Source organism: Podarcis bocagei, assembly GCF_964188305.1.
Source record: "Podarcis bocagei genome assembly, chromosome: 15".
In the NCBI taxonomy this organism is placed as follows: Eukaryota; Metazoa; Chordata; class Lepidosauria; order Squamata; family Lacertidae; genus Podarcis; species Podarcis bocagei.
This window is the reverse complement of record NC_138141.1, coordinates 23,728,593-23,741,098: the sequence shown is the minus strand read 5'-3', so window position 1 is coordinate 23,741,098 and position 12,506 is coordinate 23,728,593.

The following is a 12,506-nucleotide window of genomic DNA, read 5'->3' as shown; positions in this document are numbered from 1 at the left end:
CCGCGCATGCGCGCCTCCTTTGTCGAGCGGCCCGCCTTGCTTCCCGCCTCTCCGTCCCGACCTTTAGCCGCCACCGTTGGCGCCGCCGAGGGAGCGTCGTCGGGCGGCTACGTAGTCCGAGGACTCCTCTCCCCTGAGGCGGGCAGGCCGGCAGCGGCGGCGTGACGCTCCTCAGCCACATAATTAGGCTTTGTGAGGCTGCTGCCTCAGCCGCGCTGCGGTCGGAGCCTCTCCCAGCTACGCACGCGCGCAGGTGTTAAAAAGGAGCCAAGCCGTTGGAAGGATGTGGGCCAGGAACGGAGCCAGTCCACACCCTGCACCTAAATCACTTCAAGATGCCTCTGCTCTCCACAAGCCGCGCAGAGTAGAACTATCGCATTGTAGAGTTGGAAGGGACCGCAGGGGTCATCTAGCCGAACCCCCTGCAACCCATTGTTATAGGAATTCTAATATATTAAACTACGGGTCTGAAATAGTACAGGAGAACAATCCCGAAACCATTTTGACTTTTCCCAAATTGACTTCAAATGTTTCTCTGCAAGGAGGAAGGAAATGGGAAAGCCTCCCCATTGTCTCTTCGCTCACAAATCCTGTCTTAAGGGTGTGTCTGTGTATGCATAGGGTGAGCCTGTGACCTGGATCAGGAACAGTATTTACCATCACAAGAGAGAGTGGCCAGGATGTCCAGGTAAAAGCAACCAGTGGCCATTATCAGGTGTCCTGGCAGACAGGTTTTCTGCTGTGTACCGCCCCTTCAGTGATGTATGTATGATGTTTTTTTGGGGGGGGGGGTCTTGAGCTACAGGCGAGGCAATTTTCAAATGTCTCTATAAGAGCTTGCACACCATTGTTCTAGGTTCCTCTCCCTCCCTGAGTGAGGGACCCTGTTACAACAGTTTAATAAAGATCATGCTTACTAGCTGCTTTGCTTCTTAATATTCTCTGGTTGGCCTCTGTTATTTTCCCATAAGGGAAAAAGGATCAGTTTTTTCTTACATAACACCAGGTATCTTTTTGTCCAACATGGGGCTCAAACCCCACATCCCTGGGATTAAGTCTCACGCTCTACCAACTGAGCTAGGCGAGATAAAGTGCTGGGAACTTAAGACCACGTCTGCACAATCCGTGTTACAGCAGTTTAACTGCTCCAAAATGATTCTGAGAATGGTCGTTTGTTAATTCTGCTGAAGGTGGTTAGGAAGACCAGTTCACCTCACCTGTTAGCATCCCTCTGTCTTGGCAGACGATGGAAGAGTGCGCCTTCAGAGGTGAAAAACCATTGGGAGAGGTGCAGCGTCTGCTCGTGGCTGTAGAGACTGATGTGAGAGAGACACGTTGCAGTGGGGAAGATGAAAGCATCTGATTATACTGCTGCAGATGCACATGGCATTTCTTCTCTCTGTACTCCCAGCCGTCATTCCTCCTCTTGGTCACTGCTATGGATGCATGACTTGACTGGCTGTCTCCAGGCACTGCTGTCGTCTGCAAGGGACTCCCATATGGCAGGGTTGGTGTTGCCAAGTCTTCCATGTTGTGTTTCCAGACTTCGTAACACAGAGCTAGTCTCCCAACAGGCCTGGTGCCTGAAGCCAGCTCCCTGTGGAGCATGTCCTTGGGGATCCCACCATCTTCCGTTCTGTGGACATGACCAAGCCAGCATAGGTGTTGCTGAGACAGGAGTATGGGTTTGAGAGAGCTCATTTTTGTTTGAGACTCTGGCCCGGTGACGCCCAAAATCTTCCTGACACAGTGTATGTGGAAGGCGTTGAGGCATTGCTACTGCTGGTTGTAAGTTGCCCACGACTCGCTTCATAAAGCAGCATGCTCAACATGCAAGCCTGCTAGACCTTCATCTTGGTATTGGATGCTAGCACCAAGTTTTCTCCCTTTTGGAGAGGCTATTGTTTCTATTATTACTATTATTGCCATTGATTTATTAATTGCAAAACCAACACAAATATAAAATACTAAAATCATTCAAAGAAAAACTCCTTTATACTCCTTTATTTGTAGTTACTTATTTTAGTGATGTATTCCTCCTCCTCCTGCCTCTCATCATAAATCATCATTCCAAGGCAGCTCACAACAACAGAACACGAACAAGAATAACAATACAGTCAAAACATCCTATACTCAAAAGTCCTATTGAGGACTGTGACCTAAAACGCTCTAGTCAGGATGTAACATATAAAAGCACCCCAATTATATACAAAAGGCCTTGTGATTGTGATTCATGTGTAGTCTTGAATAAACACCCAGTGATTATTCTTGCTGTGAGATCAAGATGATGATTTATTAGCTTTTAAAGCTGGGGTAGCTTTTAAACTGGTACACAATTATACGTCATATGTAATTAATGCATTGTTCAACTGCTTTACTAACAGAACATTCCAGAATACACATAATTTCCTCTCTCACCATGGGGCCCTCACCAGACGCATTTGCCCTTGTGCGTATTTTATAATGCTACCTCGCCTTCAGCCTAAGTTTCTCCTGATGTACAACCATTTTATCTAGTCCTGCTTACTCGAGGAAGAAGAGCTGCCGTGCCTCTCCTCATTCTTCTGCCAGCTAAACATATCATGATTCAGTCTTTCTTTGTAAGACTTGCTTTCCATATCCCTGACCAACTTTGTTACCTTCGACTGAATCTGTTCCAGTTTTTCTAATTCTTTTTTCAAGTGTGGCAGTCAGAACTTGACATGGTTGGTTGTATCCAGTATTAGCCATGCTCAGAGTTAAAACTAACTGAGGCCCATTTATTTAAACGGTCTACTCTGAATAAAAGTAAATTGGTTAAAAACTAGTACCCCATAATATGCAAAAATTAGTATAAAACGGAATCATTTCTTATTTTGACTTGTAAACTGTTGTTCTATTCATCCAGCTTAAAATTGCAGCAGCCTTTTTCCCAGGTGTGTTGCACTCAGGTACAGTACAACTTGTGATAGACTACAATCCCTAGATCCTTCTCACCTATACTGCTGCCAAGCCAGGAATCATCCTAACTAAACCTGTGCATTTGATTCTCCAGAATTTTGTGTTTGTCTCTGCTGACTTTCATTTTGTCCTCATCCATACTCACAGTTCTTTTGCTCCATGCAAAAGTTCTGGGTTTCATACCCTCCAATGTTTCTCCGACGAAAATAGGGATGTCCTGAGGAAAAGTAGTTCTGTAATGCGGTCTCGTGTTTTGGATGAAGCTAGGAAGATACGCCTTTTAATGAGTCACTCCTACAATTCATAATTATTTAATGTGACAGCTTATAACTTGATTATTTGCCCACAAAATAAGATGACCCAGTTCACTTATAACGCTAAGCCAAACCATGTCTTAATGGGAACAAACAAACCTTGGGTTCCCAGAGTGTAGATTGTAACTGCTGCCACCCCTCTCCCAGTTCTGCTGTTGCCATGCTACCCAGGGCTAAGCCTTGGTTTGGCTTAGCATTATGAACAAATCAGTTCTCATGGTTTGTCATGCTCCAGGAAAACTACAAGTGATAACTAAGGTTTGTTCTTGGTTTATTATTTGTGCTTTGGGGCGACAAACGCAGAGCAAGGGATCAGATGTAATACTAAGGCAAACAATGGCTTAGCCCTGGGTAACATGGCAGCAGCAGGACCTGGGAAGGAGTGCAGTGGCCATGATCTTCATGCTGGGAACTCATTTGTTTGAACATTCTTGATAAGCAATGCTTTGGCTTAGTGTTACATGTGAACCAAGCCAATTTAGAAATGCTCCTGAAATGTAGTCATGATTGCCTTGAGTCCACAGCTGTTCCTGTTGAAATCTTTTCTTCTTTTTCCTCTGTGTCCTTCCAGGTTCCTTGTCTCTTTTTCTCCCATACCTGACCCACCCCTTGCATATAGATTGCTGTGGAATTTGCATGTTCCCTATGTGCAATTCCCTATGAGCAAATATGGCTTTAGAAAATCACAACACTCAATCTATGCTCGGTCTCAATCCCTTTTGCAGTTATTGTGATTCATAATCCATGTAATTCTATGGCTTCAGGGCTGATAACAAATTCTAAATTCCCTACTCTCAAAAGCTCACATCTGAAATGTAAAATGAAAAAAACCAAGAAACATTTGAAATGGTAGGCAGGGGAATGATTGCAGAAAAATAAATATAAGCAACTATGCAAATTGCATCTTTCCCCCCCTGGGGACGATTCCTCAATTCTTTAAAGAAATCTGGATCTTTTCACAAATCTCCTTTTCCGTTAATTTAAACATTTTTGTCCAATTTCATGATTTAATAATGAAAAATAAAATTGGAGCTTTAATAAGCACCAAGAGAAGAACTCTTTCACTGTGTCTGATGATTACAAAGGTGCAAAATTTCTCCATTAACCATAGTGCCCTGACACAGCAACCCTACTGAGTGTTTAGCATCCCAAGGGATGCTCCTGAGAGAATGGTAAAAAATCAGTACTGTACTTGATACACATTTGAAATACCCCACCCCTTGAATTAGGTTTATTCACACCTTTTGCTGCCTGCACATGCCCCGGGTGAATGAACAAGGAAGTGGTATTGAAATCTTGATATATGCCCACTGGGCAGATGTGGACACCCTGCCCTCCCCATTGCTGTGACTGTCTCCGTCTGTTTTCAAATGAACCCACTGTGAGTGGGGGGTAATGCAGAATCAATGTGCACTGATCTTTTATTTTTGGAATGAAACTAGTTTGTGAAAAAGCTCTTTTCAGGGACATAAAATACGAAGTACGTCCTGAATGTTTGTGGGCTAGGTGCTGGGGGGCGGGGAACCAAGCTCTAAGCTTGCATTGAATGTAGAATATGATGTGTGTATGCAGCCTAAATTTGCCTCATGGGTTTTCAGTTGTAGAAGTTTTAAGAGTGATGGATGGGCTTCTAATCTGTCACCATAGGCACCAACACTGCCCTTCCTCTGTAGAGACCTGCTCCCCAAATCCTTCTCTGCCTGAAGGCAACAAAAACTAAACAAGCAGCTGAGGAAAGGGTTTGTTTCTCTACAACCTTTCCCTGTTATGTATTGAAGTTCTCACCTTGGCCAAAAGGAGTATCGTGTATGTAGTTTTCACTCAGGTCCATGTCGTTACTTTAGGCAGGAAACCCTGGGTTGTTGTTGCTACAGTGTTGACAGCCGACTGCCTATAAAAGCAGGCCGGCTGAGCTGTTTGGTGTTCAGTTCTGTTCTGGCCAGTGAATAAACAAGAGCTGCTTTGGAGAAATCGCTGCGTTGTCTGCTATGTCTACCCACTATTTAACATTCCCCACAGCCTAATATGTGATAGGCAAGTTCACAAGAGCAGGGGGAAGTCTTGGCTTTTGAATTCTGATCCAAATGATGTGCGGGAGCAGAAAGTACCGAAGTGTGGTACCATAATTTGGGAACATACCATACCATGAGTAACTGACACAACAGTAGGGTGTAAATACTTTTACCTATGTTTCTGGAAGCCACAAATACAGTGGTACTTCGGGTTATATACGCTTCAGGTTACATATGCTTCAGGTTACAGACTCCGCTAACCCAGAAATAGTGCTTCAGGTTGAGAACTTTGCTTCAGGATGAGAACAGAAATTGTGCTCTGGCGGCGTGGCAGCAGCGGGAGGCCCCATTAGCTAAAGTGGTGCTTCAGGTTAAGAACAGTTTCAGGTTAAGAACGGACCTCCAGAATGAATTAAGTACTTAACCTGAGGTACCACTGTATATGGTTGTGATAGGCCACACAACCAGTATTACACTGATACTTTGCATCAGTTTAAAATACTGTAGTTTGCATCACAGGAGCTTTACTGAACTGGGCAACCTATGTTGCCTTCCACAGCTGCTAAACAGAAATGGAATCAAGTTGAGGGCTGTGTGTTTATGTATGTGCACTGCACATGTATATGTGTGTAATTATATACTTTAGTCCTGCAAATTAGAGCAAGAGTTTCTCTTCTGAGCATGCTCATAAATGCAGCGGAATCTAGAACAATAATAGAATTTGAACAGACAAATCAGCCATCTTAAAATTCACCTGGGGATCAGAGAGATCTTTCTCTCTGCATTCATTTGCATTCCCTTTTGGCCTTGAAATAAATTACATCCAACCTTGGCTTGCTCAGAGCTAAGCCTGAAGTGCTAAACTCATCAATGTTACCTTAGAGCACAGATAACTCTTGACAAGAAATGTACTCTTTCCCAAACAAAGCAAAATATAGTCTGAAGTACCCAATAAGATGTTAGTAAAATAAGGCCATATCCCTCCCTAGGTACATTTTTTTGTTTAAAAATATATATCTTATTTACATCAGCTAGGGATCTTGTCTACATTGATTTACTGCCATGTATTATGCATCTTTGCAGTTTGAATATTGGGTTGGATTTCTTTGTATAAAAATAGGGAATTAACTTCACTTCGGGGACTGGCAGCTATAGGAAAGATAAGCAGTTAGCAATAAACTTTGCACAATATATTAAGCACAGCATAGTAATACTTAGAATTTGCATGGGGTTCTTTTGGGTGGGGGAGTATTTAAACTGCATCACATTATGTCTTGAATCTTTACAACAACCCTCTTAGGTAGACTGAGTATTTTCATATCCGTACTGCAAAGGAGGGGATTTCTCAAGTGCAGCTTCGTCATGCAATGGTGGGGAACCTGTGCCTGCAGAAATTCGCTCCTCTAATTATTAAAGTTATAGGCGTCCTGCAGTCTTTTTCATCTGGCCACCTGGTGCCTTATATTGAACCAGGTTAATGAGTGTTAAGTTATGGGTGAACATATCAGACGACACAGCGATACTTCAAACAGCTCTTGTTTATTCACAGGCCAGAACTGAACTGAAGGGTTCGGCCAGCCTGCTTATATAGAGCTGCAGTACAATGCAACTGTAACAACTTTCTGTAACTATCCAATCACTGAACGTCACTTTCAATCCCTTATTTGCATATGTGGACCTGAGTGAAAACTATCTACAGTATCCTCCTGCTGGCTTAGGGTGGGAACTTCAGTACATAAAACCATCAGTATTGTTTACTTGGATTCCAGGACTCAGAGGTCTTTTCTAGCCCTCCTACTTGCTATCCTTCACTAGGATAGTGCAGGCAGTGAAACTGGTCCCTGAGGAGTCAAAATAGTCGCTCAAGTCCTGCAAAGGGCTCTTGCCCAGAAGAAAAATTGTGGCTTCTTAAAATGTGGTGTTGGCACCTAAAAGCTTGAAATATATGTTTTATCTCCAACAGAGCCTATAGCTCTGCTGACACTGAAAAGGCTTGATGGAGGCTTAAGAACTGTATCTATATATAGTTGGTGCTTTCAAATGACTATAATGGTTTGCCCCGGTGAGAACTATACTCCAGAGATACTTCATCCTGTTTCTATGTATAGCATAAATTAAAACCTGCAATTGAAGAAGGCGGCAAAAAACATCAACAGAGAATGAGAAGGAGGGGTAGATGTTGGCTTTAAGCAGAGCAGAGGAGCATATTTTTTTATTACAGTGATTTATATCCTGCATTTCAGAGAGCCAATGTGGTGCCGTGTTAGATTAGGACCTGGGAAGTCAGGGTTCAATCCCCACTCAGCCATGATGCTTTAGCTGAGATTCCTGCATTGCAGGGGGTTGGACTAGATGGCCATTGGGTCCCTTCCAACTCTTAAGATTCTATGTTTCTATGAAGCTCACTGGGTGACCTTGGGCCAGTCACTGCCTCTCAGCCTAACCTACCTCACAGGATTGTTGTGGGAATTAACTGAGGAAGGGGAGAACCTTCTATGCCACCTCGAGCTCCTTGGAGAAAAAGGCGGGATATAAGTGCAATAAAATAAACAAAATAAAATACAAATCCTTTCAAGGTAGTTTACACATAGCATTAAACTACATATATTTAAAAACACAATAAGAAACATAATTGGGATCCTTCCCACGGGGTGGTTTGATGGTAAATCACTCTGTGAAGTAAGGGGAGAATTCAGCCCTATACGGTGGTTCAGTGCAGTACAGAATGGATTGCCTGTGAAATCTGTTCCTCTCTAGGGATTTATCACTGCAGGTCACGTCTTGAAAGGAGTTCCGTTCTGTATATTCAATCACTGCGTCTGTCTATCCCATTCTAATTGATGGCCTTTTAGGTGCTCTGTAACTGGTTTGCATTTATGCACAACGATATGTTACTATAAAAACTCCACTCTACAAATGCTTGTCCTGTCTTGCAAAACATTTCTCTGTTAAGTTTTTGTAACGGGGAATTTGCATGAGGCCTTTATGCCGCTATATGTCTGCTTTTTTTGGGGGGGGAAGCAACAGTTATTGTTTTTTCATGTTTGCCCTGTAATATGCATTCCTCACTGTTAACTTGCAAAGTGTTTTCCAATCAATCTGTCATCATAATAGCCTTTGTGAAGTCACTATTGTCATTTCAATAGGCTTACAACACCATTTACTTAAAAATAAATCCTCTTTACAATTATGATCATATCTCTAGCACTCCAGCACTTGTTCAGAGAGGTAGGAAACCAGTCATAGTGATAGCAGCAAGTTCTTTATCATACTTACACTCCTCTTTTTCCTCCGCAGTTCTCCACTGGAGCACCAATCAAGTCCACACCAATTTGCTTCAACCATCACCCGACACTTCCTGCTGATCAGCATAAAGGAATGTGCAATACACTGATATAAAGACTACACTCTTTGTGGTATTGTTGAATCTAGTGTTTCAGTGAAGTAAGTATTGTTCATTTCTGCTTTACATTGTAATGCCAAACCATGGTGTTGTGTTACATGACTGACCAAAACCGCACATTACACTAAGCCAAACCGTAACTTAGAATGAATGCTGTCTCCAAAAGGAGATTTTGGGTGCTTTTATCTCTCTGCAGATTAACCACAAGTTGTAAGCAAGGTTTGTTCTTGTATTATAGCTCATGGTTTGTCTGGAGAGACAAACCACAACTTTGGGTTCAGATGACATGATAAGCTAAACAATGGTTTAATGCACAGCAACCAAAGGGCTAGAGGAGCTAAGCAGCCACAATCTCCTCTCCAGGAGTACCTCACGCTTACACATTTGTGCTAAACCATGGTTTGGCTTAGTGTTACAGGCAAACTGAATCAGGGACTCAGGCTTCTGTAGACTCCACTCCTCCACTTGTTATCTTTTGAGTTCTCTGCTTCATTAGTTACAACAAACAGTACTTGGTTTGTGGCAGTAAATCGTATTAGAGCTGAACCAGCAAACCATGGTTTGCAATTTCCTCTCCATAGCAGGATTTCTAGCCAGTTTCAAACGGTGCTGTACAATTTTGATTAAGAAGGCAACTTCAGGTCCGTGCTTGGTTTATTGGATGCGGTAGCATACTAATGGTTTCATGCAATCCAGGAAGTTAGTAGGTTACAGAAGTACCTTGCTGGGTGGGGTGGGGCTGTAACACTAGTTTCCAGGTAGATGGGTTGCTACTGCTTTCTGGGAGGGGGAGGGGTGAAGCAGTGTGAAGTCAGCAGAGTGCAAATGCACACATAGTAGCTCTGCCTCACCCAGAGAGCCAGTTCTGCTAAGCGGGGTAATTGAAGACAGGGATACATCTGTAGTGCTGGGACGGAGAACATCTGGCCCTCAGATGTTGTCCAATTCCAAATCACATCAGTCCCGGTCAACAGTCAAGGATGCTGGGAGTTGTTGTCCAAAAATCTCTGGAGATCCATAGCTTCCCCATCTCTGCTGTAGCCCCCAAATATGGTTTTCTATAACCTTCACCTAGCAATTTGCACATGACAGAGCCTCGGGCTTGCCGACCAGAAGGTCAGCAGTTCGAATCCCCGCGACGGGGTGAGCTCCCATCGCTCGGTCCCTGCTCCTGCCAACCTAGCAGTTCGAAAGCATGTCAAAGTGCAAGTAGATAAATAGGTACCGCTCCAGCAGGAAGGTAAATGGCATTTCCGTGTGCTGCTCTGGTTCGCCAGAAGCGGCTTAGTCATGCTGGCCACATGACCCGGAAGCTGTACGCCGGCTCCCTTGGCCAATAAAGTGAGATGAGCACCGCAACCCCAGAGTCGGCCACGACTGGACCTAATGGTCAGGGGTCCCTTTACCTTTTTACCCAATAAGTTGGAGTAAGAAAGGATTTGAACATAGGAGAGTTACCTAATTTCCTATCTAGCTAATCACCTTGTTGTTAAGGTACTGCTGCAAATCCAATAATGTTTCTTTATGTTCTTTCCAAATTATATTGGTCTGGGTTTAGAATCCAATCCTAATTACGTAGAATAAGATCTTTAACCAGCTCTTTATTCAGATCTATTCAGATAAATGAAATGCCTGTCAGTTCTGTCAACAGAGAACCTGGCCTGTATTCGCTCTTGAGATCTTAGAAGTGAGTTGGTAGAAAAAGCAAATGAATGTACTGTCAAAAGGTAACCAAACAAGGTAGAGAAGAATGAAAAGAGCCTCTCTGTTCTTTCACTGTGTGAAAAAGGCCATTGTGCTGCTCTTTCTAAAACACCATCAAAGAAAGGGTTAAGTAGTCATTCTTACTAAATGTGCTGACCTAAATAGGAGGATCCGTCCCACCTCCCTTGTTGTCATTGTGAGCTTTATCTCTTCACGGAGACTTTGGAACTGCAAAATGATTCTGGGATGGTTAAACAGAACCAGAATTCTCAGTAATTGCATCTGTGGAGTTCTGAGACAGCCCGCAACCCTCAGCAATACATTAATGCATCTAGAAGTCAAGTCCCAGACCGGACCTTTAAGGAAAAATAATATCCCTTTAGAGCTGAGTGCAAATTAACTGGCCTGGAAATAAAAAACTCATAAAACATTCATTATAAAAAGGGTTTCCCCAGTATCTTAGTTATCATATGGGAGTCTCACCTAACCTGCATAAGAGCTAAACTTGGCAAAGCCCCAGGATGAATGTTCTAATAAGGAACACAGGAGAGACTTAAACAGAGAGGAATTTAAAATCCTCACTTTATGTGCATCTTGGTAATGGACAGCAGGTGTGGTGAAACAATTAAAAGAAATAAAGCAATTATATTTGAATTGATCTAATCGTCTGCTCCCAGTGGGATCTGGAAGAGATCGCTTACTAGAATTACCACTTTTCATCAATAGGTAGACATTCTGGGAAAGTGCATTTCAAGTGACAAAACCATGAACTTTATTTGCATGTGAGTGGGGTTGGTCAAAGCAAAGAGGCCATGGAAAGACTGCTTCCACTGAACTAAAAATCTGCCCCCGTGGAGGGGAAAACAGCAATGTGTGCCTTGTTGTTGTGTGCTCACCTGAAGCAGCTTTAATCCATCCACTAATTTCTCAGAATCTGTGTGCATTTTATTGCAAAACTCTGACCCCGAAGCACACAAAACAAAACACACACACACAAATTGAACTAAAAGTGTATAACAGAAAAGGAAACCTTACTGGTTTGTAAGGAAAGAAGGAAAAACCAGATCTGACTTTTAAATATTGTTTGAATCACCTTTGTACATATTCCTCCAATTCAGTATTTGCTACTACAGGTGCTCCGGTCTTGGTAGTTGATTGGAAATGTAAACTTCAATTTACACAATTCTTAGGCACATCACTGGCTGCTAGAATTCGCTGCCTTTCCCCTGGCCCTTTTCCTGTGCCTTTAACAGCATTCTGACATGCAGAAAAACATCAAGTTAAGTTTTCTTGGCATGGAAATAAAAGGGATGGGAAAAGTTTGACCTGATTATTGTGGGTGTGGGTGGGGGAGGGAAGGGAAGCTGCTATTAAAGTGGGAAAAAATGGCAATCTTACTGTCTGCTTATTGTCTGACCGTGCTGACGTTATCCCAGATTTTTGATTTGTTTATAATGGAATCAGTTTTCTGAGTGCTCCACCCAAGGGCATAAACAGCCCACATGGAAATGGAGTAGACATTCACATACCCATCAATTTCATCAATCAGTTGTTAGATTTAATAAGCACCATGCTCTCTCCAATTTTTAAATCAGTGAGAACATAAGAGGTGGTGGAACTCAACATGAATGTCTCTGTTGTTCTCTTATAATGGCAATGGTGCCCACCTGAGAGGTGCTTGGACTGAGTTTTGGCTAAAAAAAAGCCCTGAACCTGCTGAATCAGACCAAAGGCCTATCCAGTCTAGCCCCCTACTTCTCACAACCAGAGCCTTTGGAAGGCCATAGGCAGGACACATTGTTCCTCAGCAACTTGGGTTCAGAGGCATGGTTCTTCTGAACTTGGAGGCTCCATATAACAGTTGTTACTAGCTCATGATAACCTTATCCTGCCAAATGGTTATGTGAACTCTTCCGTGCCAGGCAGTAACAAACTTAAATTGCTGTCCAGAGAATGGCACGGTCAGTGCCTGTACCCTCAGATCCACCAATTCATCCTTTAACTATTTGGCAAGAGAATGGCAGGTGGCCAAGCATATTCTCAGGTTGAAGAATGTCCTACAGGATCAAAGGATGAAGAACCAAAGCAGTATAATTGCCACGGAAAGGAAGGTACAGGTGCTACAGCTAACAA